The 21,741-nt window shown below is 34.1% G+C and overlaps 1 long non-coding RNA gene across 1 annotated transcript in view; it reads right to left on the reverse strand.

Annotated features, from left to right (window-relative positions):
- LOC150094923 (uncharacterized) overlaps positions 1-20,743 on the reverse strand; it is a 53,867-nt gene extending 33,124 nt beyond the window's left edge. Inside the window, exons 1-2 of the long non-coding RNA XR_016550160.1 lie at positions 20,697-20,743; positions 9,844-9,922 (exon numbers count right to left, since the gene is read on the reverse strand). This is a non-coding gene — a long non-coding RNA (uncharacterized LOC150094923). The remainder of the gene's footprint in view (positions 1-9,843; positions 9,923-20,696) is intronic.
- Positions 20,744-21,741: the final 998 nt, after the last annotated feature.

The following is a 21,741-nucleotide window of genomic DNA, read 5'->3' on the forward strand; positions in this document are numbered from 1 at the left end:
GTAAAGAAGGTGTAAAACCAGAGAACATTCTAAGCAGGAACTAGAAAGTTGGAACACTTTCATGCTTTAGTGATTTACATAAAGCACAAGCCCATTAGCGTTTCTAAAGGTGTTTCCTTTCAAATAGCTCGTTCCTCCCACCAGCTGTCACACGTGGACTATCAGTCGCCCACAGAGGTCTAAAATAGTGAGAGGTAAAAAAAAAAAAAAAAAAAAAAAAAACACTGATCAAGGAAACTCTTTTTCTTTCAATACTGTTTTTGCGCATTAATACTGTTAATACTGTCTTCTACAAGCAATAAAATGCTTCTCTGTATATTATTATTGTTGTTGTTGTAGAAAATAGCTTTCTTATGATTAACTGATGTATAAGTCTAGCCGTTATAATGTAATAATGCAAGCACCGCAGTAGATATCAGTACTGAATTACGGGATTCAATCTGCATACATAACAGCTGTTAGTGTTTAAATACATAATGGCTGTTAATGTTTAAAATTAATATATTTATAACATTTTATGGTAAATTCATAATATTTAAATTAATATATATAATTTAGCCATTAGAGAGAGCCGCAGTAGCTCAGTTGATATAGACGAAGCCCTTCGTGACGTGAAGAACCTTTATTTGGTCATTTTCGACGAAAGGTGAGTCAGATAGTCTCAAACGGAGGTAGGGGATTTTTCACCCTGAAACGCAGGTTTTTCGTCTTCCCGAACAGGCAAGCCAACCCTTACTGGATGCAGTAGAGGAGTAATAAACGGCTGCATTAATTCGTCGTAAGCTCCTCTTTAGGGGTAGGGAACTCAACACGTCCTAAGGTTTGGAAGGATGGGAGAGAGAATTGAGACATTTGTATTAATTGTACTTTGCTGTTTTTATATAGTGATATGCAGAAGAACATTTTTTAATATTGTTGTTAATTAATGCTTCCACACAATAACAGAAATCATTGTAGCAGGCTCCCTTTCTCCATATATATATATATATATACTCGGTAGATAATGTTATGAAAAAATTAGTTCGAATGACTATAATACCGAGAATAAAAAGAATAAAGTTTAATGCTGAGATACTACTAGTTTCGTTGAACAAAATTCAACTTCTTCAGGTATCAAAGACAAAGAATTATGTAAAATAACAGAGACATAATAAAATTACATCAACAGAATTAATATAAAAGACCGAAGTACAGTTTAAAACAAGAATGCGTGCTGGAATTCCAATTAAAGTTGACTACATGCGAGAGTTGTCACCAGCAGAGCGCCAGTATTGGACAGTGGCAATGTGTGCGTCAGAAAGATTGTAGCTAAGGCTGTTGTTTATATGGGATGAATCAAGGAATATTTCTTTAGATTCGACTGTCTTCCTTTCGAGCTCATCCTAACACCTATGAATATTAGAAGTTTGCTTCCAGTCTACGAGGTGTTGAAGGCCTTCATCCGAGTTAATAGAGAAGAGAACGTGGCTTGAGAGAGCGCTGGCCCTGGTCCTATTGTAGGATATGTCTCCTCTGTGTTCCTCAATACGTAAAAGGATAGATTTAGCCGTCTGAACGTAATATGGTTTGCCACATTCACACAAGATCTTGTAGACTCCTGGATATTGGAGAGGGAGATGTTTTATTTTAAGTATACTTAGTATTGATCGAAGTTTTGGAAACATAGTGAAACAAGTTCTAATGTTGAATTTCCTAAGAATTTTCGCCAGTGTTGTCTTTGATACCTGAAGAAGTTGAATTTTGTTCAACGAAACTAGTAGTATCTCAGCATTAAACTTTATTATTTTTATTCTCGGTATTATAGTCATTCAGGACTAGCGCTCTCTCTAGCCACGTTCTCTTCTCTATTAACTCGGATGAAGGACGCCAACACCTCGTAGACTGCCCGCAAACTTCTAATATATACATATGTGTTATGATGAACTCGAAAGAAAGATTATCGAATCTAGAGAAATATCCCTCGATTCATCCCATATTAACAGGACTAGCGCTTAGGCCTTAGCTACAATCTTTCTGACGCACATATTGCCACTGTCCAGTATTGGCACACTCGTGACAGCTCACGCACGTAGTCAACTTCAATTGGAACTCCAGCACGCATTCCTGTTTTAAAATGTGCTATTGTCTTTTATACTAGATCTGTTGGTGTAATTTTATCATGTCTCTGTTATTTTATATAATTCTTTGCTTGTGATACCTGAAGAAGTTGATTTATTCAACGAAATTAGTAGCATCTTAACATTAAACCTTATTCTTTTTCATTCTCGGTATATATTCATTCAAACTAATTTTTATAACATTATCTACCGAGTAAATATGAACGATAATATATATATATATATATATTATATTATTTTTACTTAAAAAATAAAATAATAATAACATTATCTAGAGATGATCCCACCTCTTTTGCTTACGAAGCATCGGTTATTTACTTTTTTAAATTAATTCACTTTTATTACACTCGCTGGCAACACAATCCACTTATTTTCCATTATTTACCAACAGTCATGAGTTTATAATCCAAATAAGCTATTTTGTAATTCAAATTCTATTACTGAAAATTGACAATAAACTACATGAAAAAGAACAATGTACTATTACAAGGAACTCAAACAAAATTTTTCTTTTCTTTTTTTTTTTTCTCGGCAGTAACCAAAATTAACCATCTTCAGCTCGTGTGAAATTAGTCTGGACCGAATTTCTAGTGAATTTTACACATAAATCTGCCTGGAAACATAACATCAAACGAGAATAAAATGAGGCTGTAAACATTCTTCAAGAGATAGCAAAAGATAGACTGCATCAGTGGAGTCTTTGTGAAAAACCTCAGAAGTCTAAAGAGCTGATGTTCGCCCCCCCCACACACACACATTGTGGAGTACATCAAACGTCGGTGGAGTCCGCCGAGAATCAGCAATCAAATCCTCTGTTTATATCATCATGTTGAAGGTAGGTGAATTTCATAGTTTAGCGTAACACCATCTGTTTGCTTACTGGAAATCCTAAGGGACCAAAAATTCCGTTTGTATTCCAGAGGAAAGACTTACTTATCGCTCATTTCTTTCCGCATTCATTTAAGTTGATGTTATCAGGTTTACATCGGACATTTTGGAGAGAGAGAGAGAACTATATTTGTTCATCTCGAGGACATAGCTTTAAACTGTTATTCCATAGACTGACTTCTAGATGTATACTGGAACCACTTTTAATGAAGCTAGAAAGTCAGAGAGAAATATATTCTTGCTGTCTCATTTCTGTCATCATTTGTACTTGGAAGGAGTAATGGTGTCATAGGAAGAAGGGTAATTTCCAAAGCCAGGATTTGCAGAGGTATTGGATATAAAATTACACGTTCATGGTCTTGAAAGAATATCTTACTACAAATTACATCTCCCTCCCGATTTCAACATATTTAAATAATAACCATAAATAATAATTAAAAAGAAATTTATGACATCTGAAAAAAGGGCAGACCCGAAGCCATGCAGATTCACTTCAGAATTATAGTTAGGCCACAGTTCTAACAATAACGATGTTCATTTCCATCTTCAAGCTGCAAAACCATACCTGTTTTCTGACAGAACTTAATTTGCAACGTCTTAAAGAAGCTGCAAATTTCTTCTCCTATTCTACTAGCATTATCTTCTGCTGTATAGTTTGTTTTCAGACATATGCTAATTAGATTGGCAGCTTTCTCTTTGATTTGCATGCTACTTATGATGGTAAATAAATCTTTATACTGAAGTTTTACAACTAATGACAGCCAGCAAGGCTCTGTTATTTCACTTATTCTCTTTCATATGTGACCTTCTCTAGTAAATTCAACCCCACAGTTTTACTAATTATGGTAAACTGTGCTCTTATTTCTCGTATTACACTATGTAACTCACGAAAACTCTCAGAATATTAATTTCTACAACCCTAAATTCTGATTTCGAACCTATTCTTCAGTGATTCTGATGAACATGTTAATTTCCATATGAGTAAAACTCAATCCTGGTTGATTCTTAGCAAAAAGCGATCCGAATGTTCCAGTCTTATTTCAAACAACACCAAAATTACTAGACAAGACGAGATGTCAGATATTGCTCTTATAGAGCTAACTATAACCTCCAGTCTCTCTCGGAATAAACATATTACAAATATCTTTCTTAGCAACCAAAATTCACTTTTCTCTCTTTCTTTGGAGTATTTATTTTGGAACACTGATTAACTCTATACATATCCCCCAACGAATATTTATCATACAACGAATCCTTAAAATTATTGACTCCCGATAGAAAGCAGTTAGGTTGATCCCTCTTTAACCTATGTACTCGATCTTCCTTCACATAAACGTTCCGTTTCTCCCTTTATGAAACGCATTTCTATGAAATATTCATAAAAATTGTCACTGTTCTTGATGATTCTACTTCAAACATACAGAATAAATGTTCTTCCTTTTTTATCCATTCCTTGTACTGTCTTTTGTTTTTCCTCTTCTGTATATTTCCTAGAGAGTACAATCTACAGATCTTCAAGTATACTGTGAACAAGTTTCTTCTTTTCGACTTTTTTCCCATCCACAGTACAAATGTATCGAATTACCATAAAAATTAACTATCTGGAATTTCTATGTGGAAATATATATAATTCTCTTAAATGAACATTTAAATGTTGCCATTTGTTTTTTTTTTTTTTAGGGGAAACCATTCAGATTGAATTGTTTGCATTTTATTATCTTGCAACAACTTCAAATCGTTGTTTACCGTCTTCGATTTCTTTTAACATTTTAAATTTCTTTTCTATTTAAAAATTAAACATATATTTAATCTCTTTAAAACTATACGAGTAAAAGAATGCACAGCTTTATACCTGCATTGTCTTTGCCCCAATCTAACGAAGTTCTAAATAATTAAAAAAATAAAATAAAATAAACATGTTAGAGTGAAATGACCAAAAACCTCTAAGTAAAAATCAAAGGTATCAGTCAGCTTTTGATTTAATCCGATTAGTTCCGCTAAGAAAATTCAATTTAACAAAAACGCTCAGAAGGAGTGGTGGTATGACAAACTTGCCAATGGAATATCAGCACTCCATTCTTAAGACGTCTTTACGCAGTGTAATAGGGATTTCCATAATAAAGTAGGCTTGACTGATGGAGAATTTCGAATACAAAATAATGTGACAGTTGAGGCTATATCCAGAGAGAAAGAGAGAGAGAGAGAGAGAGAGAGAGAGACGTTACTGAATTATATAATAACTGAATCCATAAAAATGCTTACTTTCCACTTTTTGTCAATATGCAAAATTTAATTATGCTAGGAAAGCAAGGCATATAAAATTAGTGATGAAAAATAAGTAAATTATTATTTAAATTCGGTGATGTAATGTTACATCGCCGAAATGAAGCCTATCGGCTCTTTATTTAAGTAAGTAAATTATATTAATAAATTAAGAAAGTATCTATCAGTCGCCCTTCCTCCAACTCAAAAAAGAGAAAAACAAATAGCTTATATCAGATTGTAGGAAGTGTTGTCTCCAAGGTCTGCTTGTTACTACTGTCTTTCCAGTATATAGTTAAATATTTACTACTGTAACGAAATATTAATTACAATGCTTCGATTTTATTAGACCTGATTAGTTTGGCGCACACCCACCCACCCACTCACCCACACTATTAATATTTAAAATAATAAGCAACATCCATCGGAAAGAATGATATTATACATTAAAAACAACTGCTGGTTGGTTACTTTAATTTTGCTGTTGCGTTTCATAAACAATTTCTATGAACCCAGTACATGGGTTTTATGGAAATTCTTAAAAAAAAATTCTAGCAATTCTTCGAACGGGCACTTTGAGAATTCTGAAAAACATGTTTAGCACTCAAAACCGAAGCGGTTATCACACATTATCAAACGAAAGTTGAAAATGAGTTGCCAGGTGCGGGAATGTATTATTATTATTATTATTATTATTATTATTATTGGTTGTAGCGGTAAGAGGAGGAGTATCCTTTCCCCATGAAATTAATGTATACTGCGTCAAATATTAATTATCAGAGAATTCTCTGATAATTAGACCGACGAAATAGGTGATGCAAAAGGACACATTGCCTCAGGCTGTCGCTTGTAAAATACATTCTTTTTCTAACCGCTTCGTTTGCTTGGAGGTGATATTCTCTTCAGGCGGTTAAAACGTCCATCCTTGTTAACTGGTTGGGTTGATTGGAATTACGGAAAGGGCAATAAAGACCGTCAGGCCAGTATATTATATCTGTTAATTGCGTGTGCCTATTTAGCGTAAGTTAAAACGAGTTTCTGGGAGGAAAAAATGCTGCCGACTCCCTACCGGCTACCTCGGCTTCAACAAAATGCGTCTTATTGACACTGTCGGAAGCTAATATAAAGCTGAACAGTGTAGCCGATCTCTAACTTACAGTATAGCTGTGGGTTCGGTTTGAAACCACTGTGGGCAGGAATGCTTGAATATTTTTTATGAATTTCATTGTTTCATATGAATTTCAGCCACCAACTCGCTAATTAGAAGCCGGAAATGGTCTGAAAAATTTCCATATTTCGCCTAGAGCAGGGTTTCCGGATTATCTATCCCACTTTCATCCTACCCACTGCATTGATGTGCTGAAGATTTTTCGTGAGTAGGAGTCACATAAAAAATAAAGAGATAAAAAATAATCAACAATTCTCCAGCAGAGTTGAAAGATATGCCCTCTGCTTAGAAATTTGCAAGTTACAATCCTTATAGCACACAAAGAAGTTTTCAAGTGAAGGTTAGCTAATTTCATACCGGAGCAGGACGATTCGTGGATACTCGGATTTTTACCATTCCAAAAAGAAATAGATGAGTCTGAGTGTCACGCAACTTAAGGACATAATAGATCTCGCCTCATACCCTCAGTTGCCTTGGAACAACAATCAGACAGGTCACTCTCCTTCAACTACTGATTATGTTAATTTTATAATGGGTTTGTAAAATGTTAAACTTTGTAGAAAACGAAAACGAACTGTAGGTATACTGTACTTTCTTTTTCTTTAATAATTCGGTGTAAACATTAAGCAAAGTGAAGAGAAAACTCTAAATCGTTAGTATTAGAATATGATTTACTTATTTGGTATGGTAATTTGGACCAGAGTTTATGATACTCTAATTGTACAGCTGATACGTCAATGAAGTGACAGTGCAAATTGATTAGCTAATACAACTTTGTGTAAAACGTTTTGTACAAAGCATATATTCTATATATGAATTGTGGCAAAAAATTTTATGATTTTGACTAGATACTAAATATTAAACTACTAATATTTTAGTTGCTAAAATACTAAATAGTAAAATAACGGAATGGAACTACAAGAGTGTAGCACCATTCCCTTATTTTATGCAGAATTGTAGACATTCAATTTTTGTAGGTCGGTTTCATATCAAGGAAATACGAAGAGTTTAAAAATAAATATGAAGTAAAATTGTTATTTATTCTTTATTCCATGACCTTTCTTAGTTGGACGTAGCTTATATCCCCATCTTCTCTTAACTCAATATTGTATATACGTAGGTAAATCTGAAAGTCTTGATTGTCTCTTGGCCAGCATTTTTAATTTCAGATTTTATTTTATTTATTTGTAGCGTTGTACATATTTCATAATATAAAAACGAAAGAGAAATCTTTAATGTGTTTTATAATTATTCTAATATATGGCGACAGTGAAAGTGGATGTTACGGCATCCGTGAAGTTTTGGACGATTTTTGCGATTCTAGAATGTCGCACAGTTCTGTACATCGGCATGTAGTATATGTAAGGGGGTGAGGTGATTACCATTAAAAACGATAAGCTGGTCGTGCGAGCAGTTCAAATGTGGAATAGACCGATTTGAATGATGCCAAAATATCTATCAACTTTCATCTGATTGATCGAGACCTTTCACCTGTGAACTGCATCTCAATGCAGAATTACGCCGTGATACGTTTGCAACAAGATGGATGGACTGCCCCTAGTCACACACACACACACACACACATTCAATCTTGTTGAATAACACCAAGAATGCTTGGTGGATCATTGAAGGATCCTGCTACACCACATTTTCCAAACCAGGGAAAGGTCAAATTAGTTAATCAATGGCTTTATGGACAAGTGATCACATTCTAAAAAAGGAACATGAAAAATTCTGTTTAAAAGAGAAAGATTGGGACAAATATTTCAAGATATTTGAAAGCTATGCTGAAAATTATTTGAATTACCCCTTCCTCTCTCTCTTCCACTCTCTCCTCAATTTGAATATAAAGTCATCTTCTTAACAATATTGAATGACATTCAACATTATAATTTACTCAGCTTTTTTTTTAATAATCTTCATCTTCTAAATGACAATCTCATATTCCAAATATATTTCGATGAAACGTATTTCGAATATAAGACTTCTTTCCAATACTTTCTTTAAAAATTAGTTAGTTGTTTTTCTAAGAACTGTTTTCGGAGAATATATAGTTTTTTTATCAGTATTATATGGTTTTAGGCAAATGTGTCAACTGGTACATGGAGTTTATTAAAAAAATAACTGGTGAAATTTTAAGTAAAAATAAATAGCTGACAATGAGAGTGGTTGGTACATTTAGCTGGAGGCTGGTTGGTACGCCGCGTCACCTCCCTGGAAATATTACAGGATAACTGCTTTTCCTTTTTCCTGAATATTTATCATCTGTATAACTTATTTTTAAACTTTCTCAAGTTTTTATGTACATAAACAGTGCTTTTCTATTAATAAATTGAAAAACATGAGTTCATTATCACGTTTTAAATTCATTATAACATTACTCTTCTAGCACGCTATGGGTGGATGGAATGCTCCTAGTCACACACATACACACACGCGCGCGCGCTATAAAGGGGATAAAGATTACTTTGTAGCGTTATTTAAAAACGCTACAAAGTATTAGTAGTAGTGTTTACCCCCCCCCCCTTTATCAAGATGAGATCACTACTCCGATCCGCAAAACTCGACATAGCTCACTTTCATATCCCGGTATTTATCGGCAATTGCTGGTCATCCTACTGTGGACAGACAGAAAAATCAATTGACCAACGCATTGAAGATCACGTTCGAGATATTGAATACCATAGAAGTGAAGCCTCAGTTTTGTAAACATACGTGCTCTCTTCAGCTGGCCCACAAGACACTTCGCAAATGAGATATCAAGTTTTATGGAATAAATCGGAACTATTACGCCGTTGCTATGATACAACAGAGAGAAAAATCTGGGAGTCATTGTAAATAGCATTATATACTAAACATCTAAATATTAACCAAAGTGTTAACTTGTCTAAGTACATAGGATAGCCTTCATTAGTCACCCATTCACGTTCACGTGTATATTTTGCAGTTAGGTGAAGTAAGGATTTTCTTTTCTTAGCTTTAAATTTTTTTATATTTTTTACATGTCTCGGTAGTCCCACTGTATAAACCAAACATGTAACTTTGTCCAGTTACTTAAAATTTCCAATAAACGGAACGGTGGTCTCACACCGACCGAGAAATTAGATTCATCTCCCACCTAAACAGAATGACGATCACGAACATCTATGCCCCATGACGAGATATTCGAAACTGCGAATCTTAGTTTCTTAGATTAGAGAGTGAGTATGTTAACTACTCGATCAACCAGGCCAGCAATGGTAGATGATTTCCTCATTTTTTACTTAACCAATATTTACTTGTTCTTGTTTAAACTAAAGTTAAATACCAGTTTAGATAAATAAGATAAAATATATACATTATGTAAAAGGAAACCATACAAGTATAATCGTCGTTCAACAGTGTGTGGATTTTCAGTCTTATACGTACCTCTTGCAAATCTGCATGCCATCTTTTCGGAGACTGCATCCACAATCTAACCGAGTAGATGAAATTATTTCATGGAACTCTGTGTTAGAAAATGGTAAAATTAAATTAAATTAATAAATATAAAATAACAAAAACGCTATATTAAGTTGATAAAAACATTTTAGAGTCAACTGAATAGACACACACCATGCAAATATATACTTCCTTCCTCCTTCCTGTTTTACACTTACGTGTATATCCACATAGGACCATACACGCATTCGAAATCAAATCTACTGAAATAGGTTAGTTAATCCTTATTCACCCAGTGTCGTATGTCTGTATATTGCATGTGTTATACTGATTTCTGGATGAGAAGTCCGTTTCCGGGAAAAATCTTCCACATGCATATGTGATTGGCTAACTCACCTTCAGATGAAAAGCCTTCATTAAGATTCTTCACGTCTTAGATAGGATTCGAACGCAAGTCTTTCTAGCCAAAGGTCATCGTTCAAGCCGACTAAGCTATGACGGCTCCGCAAAAGAGATATACTAATTAATTATTTGTGGGTAAACAAGCTAGAGAAAAAAAGAGAAGGAAACGGAAGGAAACGTATTATATTGCTAACCGTATGATACTAAATCATCGAGACGAGTTACTTGTATTTGTAACTATTATAATAGTAGTTGGATTAGGCGCTTGGTCCAATCGCTCTTTAATAACACGGTTAACATCTGATCGATGCTTTTTAATTTTTTTTAAATAAATAATTTTAATGGAACATGTGCACCAGGCATATTTAAAAAATTTCACGGCTTGCACATGTAACAAAACAACAGACATAATTTTATTCAATAACTCCAATATACTTCATCCAACATTACGTAGACATCATCAGGGAGACAAAACGTTAACTATATTCAAAAAAATGAATCACAACAATTAGTCATAAAGCATGCATATACTAGCTCGTGTCTCGGTCACAGCTGAAGTATATGACTACATTATTAGTCTTAAAAGGAGCAACTGTAAAAGTTGTAAAAGTAGATAGAATTATTTAATATAATTATTACTTTTCAAAAATGATGAATAGTTAATACTGATCACGTCTCAAAACTTAGTGATTGCATGCAGTCTGAGTGGTTGAGGTTCGAACGATTTCATAGTGTTTAACATGTTTCAAGGAAACGACGATCAAATTTGAACTTGCTGGAACGAAGAAGTTTTGTCTGGTTCCAACAAACTCTATGCTAGGCTAGTGTCAATAGCCTGAAAAACAAGGCCAGACTTGTGGGATTCCAAACATGTAATATAGTCTTGATGTTCTTCGATTCTATTCAAAACAGAACGGCCAATCTGTCCAAAATAGCAAAGGTGACAGGAGCAGGGTGCCTAACAGACACCTGGAAAGGAAAGAGGTGGTAATATATCGTCTGTAGACGATAAGAAAGAAGATGGTTTACGAGCTGGCTTGAAGGAAGTGTATAGAATGAATTTGCGAATAATCCGTGCTGTTTGTTCAGAGATCCCTTTACGATGGGGATTTAAATTGTTTTCACATGGGATTGTGGTCTGGTAGAAGGATGTGGTTATCATTCTGAATTAATAGGATTCATAGATCTTTTTTTTTTAAAGTGATAAAAGGGATCTCTTCGCACTTTAACAGTTCTTTTGAATGTTAATAGATTCTTGTGTTGTCAGCTTTTGGATTTTACAAAGAGCTACTGTTTGGCACACAAAGTTTTAAAGTAATTAATAGTCACTACCTTAACACAGAAGACACTCAGAAATTGGAAGCGCATACCCAAGAAACGTAGATCTGATCGCCAACATTTTTTTTTTGTTTAGCATGTCCATGTCATAAAAATTCAGCATAAACCATTTAACGGAAATATGAGTAGAGATTACAGAGTACACATGATAGAAGTAATCACGTCATTAACAAATATATTCAACTTTTTTAATGGATTCGAAAGCCTACTCCATCAGCCGTTTGCCTAAAATTTGTGATCACTTCTGTTCGGTCATTTATTAATTATTAAATAAATCCATAAGCAAACCCATCCGATTATTTTATTGTTACATTTCGTTTGTCTCTACAATCACTGCTTAACATAATTGCATAAGAATAAAATATTATATATTTTACTTTCTTCGGTAATGTTACAAAATCTCCACTCTAACTTTTTAATTAAGTACGGTTCCTATGAATTCAAGGTTTGACTATACTGTTATTCTTTAAAAAATAAATAAAGAAGTATATTTATTATTGTACAACGTAATGTTTCATATAATATTGAAGAACGGCGGATAATTAGTGCATAATCCAATGAACATTGCAGTTCATTGGAGTTTGCTGGTGCGAACATCTTTTGCAGCCAAGTTTGTAGGAAATATATTTTAATTAGTCAACTAAAATAGAATTTAACAAGAAATTTCTTAATCCAGATATAGACTTCGTTAGCCATTGCCTAATATTTCGATACAGAAAACCTGTTTACTTACGTCTCACGAATTATGTCTGTAAAATATTGTAGTCGTGTATTAATCTTTAAAACAATCTGATAAACAATAACCTGAATACTTTCAAGTTATTAATACCATTTATTTTATTGAGCCATTGGCAGTAAACTTGCTCACCTTATCTTTATACCATGGCAAGTAAGAATGCAAATAGAAAATCACCTAATAATGGAAGTAATTGTCACCAAAGTCTACATCTTATCTCCGAAACGATTGGTTAAAATGTACGCGAGAATTATTTGGTCTTATATCATAGCCAATGAAGTTTTTCAAAGATCAACACATGCATGTTGTTGATGTGTCTGGCATAAACAGAATTTAACAATATTCATTAAAGAGTAACAAGAAATATTCAGTGAACAGCAGAAAGGTGAGTACCAGTTTTACCTTCTCTGTGACTTCATTCTTACCGAAATTATACTTCTTTTTACTGTATCTAGACTTAATTTTGTTAGGGCATTCCTAACTCGAACTTCGTAATTTATATAATATTTAATTAAGTATTACAATGTAATACTTAAATGTAAGGTGATCTAAATATACTAGCAATAAAAGTTCTTGTTTTGCTGAAAGTGACAGTAAATGCATCGCTGAACTTTCATGTACAATACAATCACCCAGTGCATAAATTACTAACGGTGCTTACAGAGAAACAGCCTGTGAATAAAGAGAGGCGGGAGATGATAAATTATTACTGGCATACAGGTTATAGGAAATATGATAGCATGAATATAAAGGTAACTGTATTTGGATGGATGGTTTTTTTTTTCATTATAATTATAGGCAATAGGATAAGAAGAAGTGGATATCTGTAAGGATGAATCTGTGCACGTCTATAATTTCTGTTATTGAACACCAAAATGTTCTACTTAGACAGTCAGGCGTAGGGGTGAGAGTAATCGTTTTCGAAATCTGTTCTACTGCATGTATTCATTTGTTCCAGCAAACAGAATAGTCAGGGTTACATATCTGGTGAATGGGAGAGTTAATTTACTACAAGGGAAAGTGGGGGGGGGGATGCCTTTTTTTTGTTGTTTAAAAATTGCAGCACCAATTTGTCTGAAGAGTGGTAACAGTGAAGCCTCTCAAATGGAATAAACAAAATGCTATTTGCATTAATATGTGTGTTTCGGGTTGCTAAGTTAGTAACTTTTAGAAAGACCTTAATGCAAAAACCTTGTTTCTGATTCTCATATGCTTATTATAACATTATTATTTTAATGGCTAATATAGCCTACTTTCGTTTAGGAGTGCCTCTTTTCTTATAATGTCATTGGCTCTTTACCCAAATCTTAGGGCATGACAAGTGTTATAAAACTAATATATGAAGAATAATATAGGAGAAAAATTTCGACATATCTTTTTTGATGTTGTTTTCTGTCTCCTTATCCCGGCAATGTGCATTCATCTGCTATTAAGTTAAAGGAAAGGAGGGGGGGATGTTTGAAAGTGGGGGTAAAGTAATGTGGGAGAATTATTTGAAAAAACCCGGATTTTTTATATGTATAATATTATTATTATTAAAGGTGGGTATAGAGCGTTTGGGAGGGGGGGGTGAGAGAAGTATCTGAAGATAAAAATTATATTTTTTGGGGGGGAAGAGGAGGAGGGATTTATGGAAAAAGGTCAGGGGTTGGAGTAACGGGGTGTGAGCCGTTTCGACAGGCGTCGTCTTCGGAACTCGTGTGGGAATTGGAGGTTATGTCATGTCGGCTAGGTGTTTCTGTCTCTATCTTATTATAACAGTTAAAAACCTGCATCAGTTCTCGCTCTCGATGCTCAAAATCTAAATGCATGTTTAGATTTTGATCGTAAATATTCATTTTTTCCTGTGGAATACAAATTCCTGGCTACAGTTTCCGTGAAATTCCAAAAAATTCCCGGAAAGAAGATAAGGAACACAATTAGAATGGATGTTGCAGTTCCTAGTGGTTTCTTCCCCATTGTACAAAAAAGTATTATTTTATTTAGCAATTTTCAAACTAGGTTAGAAACTAAGTTACATTTAGTTATTCGTGCGGAACAGATAGTGGTCTGCCATATGGTACTGCAGAAGGAAGATATTGATCTGATCTGATTAAGTGATAGCAGTGAATAGAAGTAGTATCTTAACCTGCGTGAGTTGAATTAATAAATATGGTTTTGAAGAGGAATGGGATTAAATCTAACAGGCTTTTACTTTAAGAGCAGAGTTAAAATTCATGACGTACAGACAGAAATCTGTTCTCCGACTTTAATTAAGCGTACTATAGCGAATCATCAGATAAAGAAACACTTTCTTAAAAGAACAATGTTTTAGATAAGTATTTAAGGTTCTAATTAAGGAGTGCACAAATTTACAAATAATATTTAAGACTTGTTAACCTTAAGAAATTTATTACTTCTTGATCTTTCCTCATCTACGATATTAGTATACTATATGCTGAATGCAGTTTCCATTGAATATCGACGAAGCTCACTGGTAAGCAAGAAAGATCCTAGTTTATTTCCGTAACGGTAAGGAAACAGTCTTTAAAAGACTTTTCAGACATAGGTGAGTATCTATTCTCATACGGAGGTGAATGAGCGTGTTCCCTTTCCCGAATGTCGCTGTGTTTTTACTCTACTTACAAATCAGCTACATAAGACACGCAATTTACAGACATAATTCATTTTCCCATACTCAAAGTTGCTGATAATTATATTTATACCATCGTAAATAAATAAATAAATAATATTTATTTACTAGATATCGTCGTCGTCTGAGCAATTCAGGTAGAGGCTTTTTGTGTCCTGTTCCTGCTCTGCAGATGAAGTTGATCTTTCATCTTAATCTTGGCCGTCCATGGTCTCTTCTTTCTGTAGGTTTATATAGTGCAGGTTTAGGAATCCTGATGGTATTAATTCTTTCTACGTGGTATAGCCACTTTTGTTGGTATGCTTCTATTTCTTGTATGATGTTTTTTTTTGTATCTAATCGTTCTCTTATTTCTGTGTTTTTCTTTTTATCTAACTTAGTGAGTCCTAGGAGGGGGGGGGTCTTAGAAACTTCATCTATGCTACTTCTAGTCTTTGTTTGTTTCTTTGTTTTATAATCCAATTTCACTTCCAAATTTGAGAGATGGTTTAGAGGTCATGTTATGCAATCTTAATTGAGTTTCTTTAGTCATTTGTTTTCCAAAATTTCTTTTAATTATGCCATTCATTTTATTGTAAGTGGGAAGACTTGCTTCCAATTGTGAATCAGTATTGTATTGCGAGATTATATTTCCCAAATATTTGAATTCTGTAACTTGTTCTATTATTTCATTGTTAAGCAAAATTTTGACTTTTTGAATGGTGTTTCCACACATTTCCATAACCTTTGTTTTTGTTTCAGAGATTTTCATTTTATATATTTTTTTTCTATTTCATTTAAATGGTTAGTTGCAATTTGGAGTTTCTCTTCTGAATTTGAAATTAGTACTTGATCATTTGCATAAAGTCTTCTATTTCGCTGTATGTCATTTGTTAGTTTAATTCCATCTTTGACACTTGTTTTCAATTCTTTTAGGATTCTGTTTATATAAATGTTGAATAGGATTGGGAATAAGCCACAACACTTGATTTAAAGTTATAGGTTCTAATAATGTTCCATCTGCAAATTTGATGCAAATTTTTGTTTCTCTGTATAGACTTGTTATTTCATTAATTAATTGAGGAGGTATTTTATCATCTTGTAATATATATATATATATATATATATATACTGGTATGCTTTTATTTCTTGTATGATGTTTTTTTGTATCTAATCGTTTTCTTATTTCTGTGTTTTTCTTTTTATCTAACCTATTGAGTCCCAAGAAAGGGATTCACTAGCTTTCATATATATATAGTGATTATTATTATTATTATATTTAAGTAACAGAGTTAACAGTCAAAGAGTAATATGCAATGACAAGAAATTCTCTGAATGGCTGATGTGTTCAATTCCTGCTTTATCCTTATCCAATAGCCTAGAAATCAACTCATGTCGTCGGAAAATATGAGCTGTTCCTAATAATGACCTTCCTGGAGTTGAGATATGGTGATATATTTGGGACGCTTCGCTTTGCGAACGTTTCATAAATACTCTTTGCTCCTAGCGCTCCTAAGACAATTGGAACCATTGTTTCCTTTTTTGTTCCAAATTCGTTGATTTTCAATCTCCATATCTCTATAATTGATCAAATTTTCATCCACTTTTTCTTCTACTCTGATATCCTCTTGTATTGCTGTGTCAATAAACTATATATGCATTGTTCAACTACTGTGACAATTTGCATATTATGTTTTAGATGTATATTTTAAAGTCCCATAATATCCTTAGATTTTCATTTGGAATAACTTTTTGAACTGTGTGTTCCCAAGGGTTTTGCAATTTGAGAAACCGTATTTCCTACATAAGCTGCAGTGTACAGCTTTTGCAACACGATCATCCCTTTGTTATTAGTCAGTAATAGCAATCTTGCTTCAAGAACTAATCAGATTTTTAGATGATCTTTGCTTCATATCTGCATAGTCAGAATTTGCTGTCATCATCATCATCATTATCACAAATGCAGTACAGTTTTTAGAAAACGAAAAGCACAAGCATGTCATTAGAGGAATTTACGAACTAAATAAAGCTCTTGATAAAAATAAATTTGTTAACTCCATGCTTCTTGACCTAACCAAAGCTTATGAAACACTTGACCATGAAATACTGCTGAACAAACTATACTCGCTCTGAATAAGAGGGACATTGCACACCTGGTTTAGGAATTACCTCACAGACGGAACGCAAATAACAAAAATAGACATACATAACAGCCGGGAATACAGATACAGCATGGAGTCCCTCAAGGAGCAATATTATCATTCATACTGTTCAACATATACATAAATACGATTCACAAATTGGACATACAAATTCAAATATCTCAATACACAGATGATACAGCATTACTAACAATCCACACAGACATTCGCACTGCTTTATCCAAACAACGACATGACCTAAGCAACATAACCACCTACTTCTACCACAATTCACTTATAGTAAACAATACTAAATGCAAATGCTAATCATAGAGAACCTAAGAATCATGCTCCCTACACCATTAACGATATATAGTCATGCACACCATTGCATTAACCATGGCAGCTGCTGCTGCTCTTCTGAAATCACAGCCGTGATTTCAGAACATTTAACACACATGCTAAATGCCTCAGTTTATACAAAGACAAATGGATTAAACATATAGACTCATGACAAACTGCGCACAACTACTGCAAAAATCTTCCAAGTTATGACGATATAACTGTCTACGCAAACACAGCAAACAGTCATTTATCAAATTTAGAAAAACTTTCCCAAAGAATTGTTTCAACGGTGACTAGATTCACACAAAAGACAATAATCGAACTCCTAAAGGTAAAACAATATCCTGAGCATAAAGAGCCGAAGACACCAAGTACTTATACTGAGATACTATTTCAACATAACTTACCATAACAACAGAGACGCGTATCGCATAACAGGACCAAGCATTACCCTCTACACAATCAAGAGCTATAACTACTTGTATGAAGCACCCGTGAGGGAGCATCTGATACCCACATTACTAAGCAACTTTCCATACAATCTAAAACATCTAAACAGTTACAGAACATTAAACACGAACTGTAGAAATTGTACTTAGTACTAGAAAAAGTGCCATTCGCATCACGTAAAACATATTACCCACAACAACAAACGCTAAAAAGTTAAGTTAATCGTGAATTGCACTGTCTTCAGAAAAGCTCACTCTAGCTTCGAAGTCAGTGGGATTACTCTACTAATATTAGCACCCAACTCATTTTCATAAATATTATAAAATTCTATCCTATGCATAAAAATGTATTATTATTATTATTATTATAATTATTATTATTATTATTATTATTATTATTATTATTATTGACAGAGAATCTATACTTTGTAATGAATAGCATTGGTTTACTAAGGGAAAGTCATATTTGAGCAACTTGCTCACATTCTATAATAATGTTACTATTGAACAAGGGGAATGGATACACCATGATACTTTTGGATTTTTCTAAGGCTTTTGAGAGAATATGGCATGGAAGACTGCTGCATAAATTGGAGATTATGGTATTGAGTTATAAAATATTGGTGTGAATAAGAGGATGGCTAACCGACAATTATCAAAAAGTTATATATGGAAGATATGAGTCTGCAAGATTAAAGTAATCAGTGCTATACCACAAGGATTATTCCTTGTTATTCAATCTCTACATTGATGACATCGCGGATGATTTCACGAGTGGCATACAATTATTTGTGTAAAGGTAGGCAAGGTAATTAAGTTTGTGGCTGATATGCAGCACTTACAGAATGATTTGTAAAGGTTTAAACTGTGGGTATGGGAAAATGGCTATCAGTTCAATGTTAATAAATGCAATGTCATGCACTTGGGTGTGATGAGATATCCAATGCCATATTATATAGTTAGCATTATGCTAGAAGAAATTGATCAGGCAAGGGATCTTGGAGTGTTAGTAGATAGCAAGCTGAAGATCAGGGACCATGTAGCAAAGATTGCGAATACAACTCAGAGGGTAACTGCAATGCTGAAACGAACCTTGACATGTAAAAATAAAGAAATCATTTTGTCCCTTTACATGACATTGATTAGACCTTACTTGGACGATTGCTCACAGGTGGTGATTCGGATATGGTGGGGGAGAGTGCAACGGAGAGTCTTAAAAATGATATCAGGATGGTGGAATACTGATTATGAAGACAAATTGAGAATTTGAAGACAGCAGATACTAGCAAACAGGAGAAAAGGGGTAATATGATTGAGACTTACGAACTTCTGAAAAGGTTATACAGGATACCAATAGAAGGAATTTTTCATTTTATGGAGGGTAGGGAAAAGACGAGACGCATCCTTGGAAACTGAGAATGAATGCCATCAAGAAGGGGGGGGGGGGGAGAGCTAGGTTTTTCTCTCATAAAGTAGTGCGTGATTGCAATGTATTGCCATTGGATGTTGTGTGTGCAAGCAGTCTGAATGAATTCAAGAATTCAACACATATGAATTCAGTCATATGTGTTGGCCTCCCTCAATGAGAGTCCTGACTCCCTGGATGCTTAATAATAATAAATATAATAATTATTATTAGCCAATTGTTTTTCACATCAAGAGATACTTGATATGAAGAAATTTGGCTCGTAAATTTTTTTCAGCTTAGTTTTTCAGCTTAGTTTTGTAAGCACAATCTTATTCTTCAAGAGGATTTGTTTCTGGCTGGAGGTGAAAAGACATTTTTTTACCAAATACCAAACAAAGAACTCAAATGTCTCGCTTCCTATGTGGGTGATACCAGTCCTTAAAACGGACGACATAATGAGCATTCCTGTACACGGAAACTTTGCTTCGGTCTGAATTTTTATCTAAACTAGTAAATCGCAATGCTGAAATTATTCTACTATTCAAATAGTTTCAGAGTCACATCCTTACTATTTTAGCAAAAATTCAGACCAAAGGTAGATCTTGGTGAACAGGGATGCTCATTATGTCTCCATTTTTTTAGGATTAGAAATATTTCCTTTCCTAAAAATCACTTATTATTTGATTATGCTATTCTGCATTACTATTGCATTATTATGTATCATTATTATCTCGTATGATCTAGATAGTTTTGACTGACGGCTAAGACAAGCGTGACGTAATGCTTTCATGTTTTCATGACAATATTTGTTTCTGCTTGCTTTATTTGGTGTGCCTATACACGTTCTTCTCGCCCAGCTTCGCCTTACGTTCAAATTTATATCAACTACGTTATCAAGAACAAAGTAGGCGAAAGAGAGATAGTGACAGTTTCTCAACAATCACTTGTAACCATTTTCCCCCTTCTTTCTTCCTTGACAATGTAATTGCATGAGCAGTAAAAGGTTTAGTACTACTTTTGGAAGCTCACGGGGATCAAAATGAATCTTCTTATGGTCGTGTATTTGACACCTAATCTGTAATCGTTTTTGTGTCTAGAAGTTGAGCCCTTATTTGATATTTTGTTTGTGAAATATCAACAGTGTAACATAAGGAAAGGAACGTTCAGTGTTCGACCGATTTTGTTGGTATTATAATTGGCGAGGCATTAGATTGATTTTTCTAGTACTTTAATTTCTATAGCAAGAGTCTTTATTCAATGTTTCTTACCAGAAAAAATATCATTCTCACTAAGCTCTGATGTAGTTAAAAGTAACACTATTAAAAGCACACACACACACACATGAATGACAATGAAGATTTGCAGTACTGACATTCCCAGAAATAGGAATGCTGGGAAATGAGCCACATACCTGTGCAACAGCGTTATTAGATATTAACTGTCGAGGACAAGCGAATCACCAGATAACGAAGATTGTCTATGTAAAAGAATGCTAAGCCCATATCTCACTGCATTTATTTTCTCTTGCTTTAAAAAAAAAATAATATGCCTAGCATACTTTGTACGTTAACTGTAGCTTGCTGTCAATTTCCGGTACTGGTCGTCGACATCAGACTAATTTTCAGTTTTGGAGGACATATTGAATATCACTCAGATATAAAAGAAATTAAATTCTAAAGCGTCAATATTGTTGTTTATTATGAGGAAGCAATTCATGTCCTTAGCCACGGGTTTTATGTTTGCTAAATGTATTTGTTCTCTCGCTGGTTTATCTGTTTTGCGGGATAAAAAATCGAGTTTACGAGAGAAAAACACTGCCACTGCTGTACGATACCAAATAACATGCCTTCAGTTGAAACCCTCTTATGAAGCTTATTAGACAGGACTCGGTTTCAGTTCTTTACAGGAGAAAGGTTTGTTCTATTCTGACTGAACTATGAAAGCGGGGTAAGTATGGCTCAGCAATCAGTAACGGTCTGATTGACTAGAAGTCCGAGTATTAAGTGAAACAGCTGTAGTGGAGGGTTTATTAGACTGTAAATAACTTTGTAAACAAAACCAGCTTTATTTATACTACGAGCATATTTCCATTCGTACGATTTCATGTAGATTCAGTGTGCTGGGATGGATTGGGAACAAAAACAAACGTATGTTTGTAAGTTTGTTTTTGTTCTACCATACTGTACCGGCTCAGACGCCATTTGCCAGCTAACCAGTCCTGTCTTGGATGCAGTTATACTGGAACACTTTACTGTCCAATCCAAAACAGACAAACCCAACACAGATGGCATGCAGATATCATCACAATAATAGAAGGATATTTTAAATGGTCTGTTTGGCACAATAAACCAATTTTAGCCAGTTTTTGATATGTAGGTGTGGTGTTTTAAATATGTAACGGTGGTATGTTTAATGGTTCGAAGAGACACTAATCTCTTTACTTTCGAAACGCCGAA

Source organism: Typopeltis vanoorti, chromosome 21 (assembly GCF_054136105.1).
Source record: "Typopeltis vanoorti isolate ZY-2024b chromosome 21, IOZ_Tvanoo_1.0, whole genome shotgun sequence".
In the NCBI taxonomy this organism is placed as follows: domain Eukaryota; kingdom Metazoa; phylum Arthropoda; class Arachnida; order Uropygi; family Thelyphonidae; genus Typopeltis; species Typopeltis vanoorti.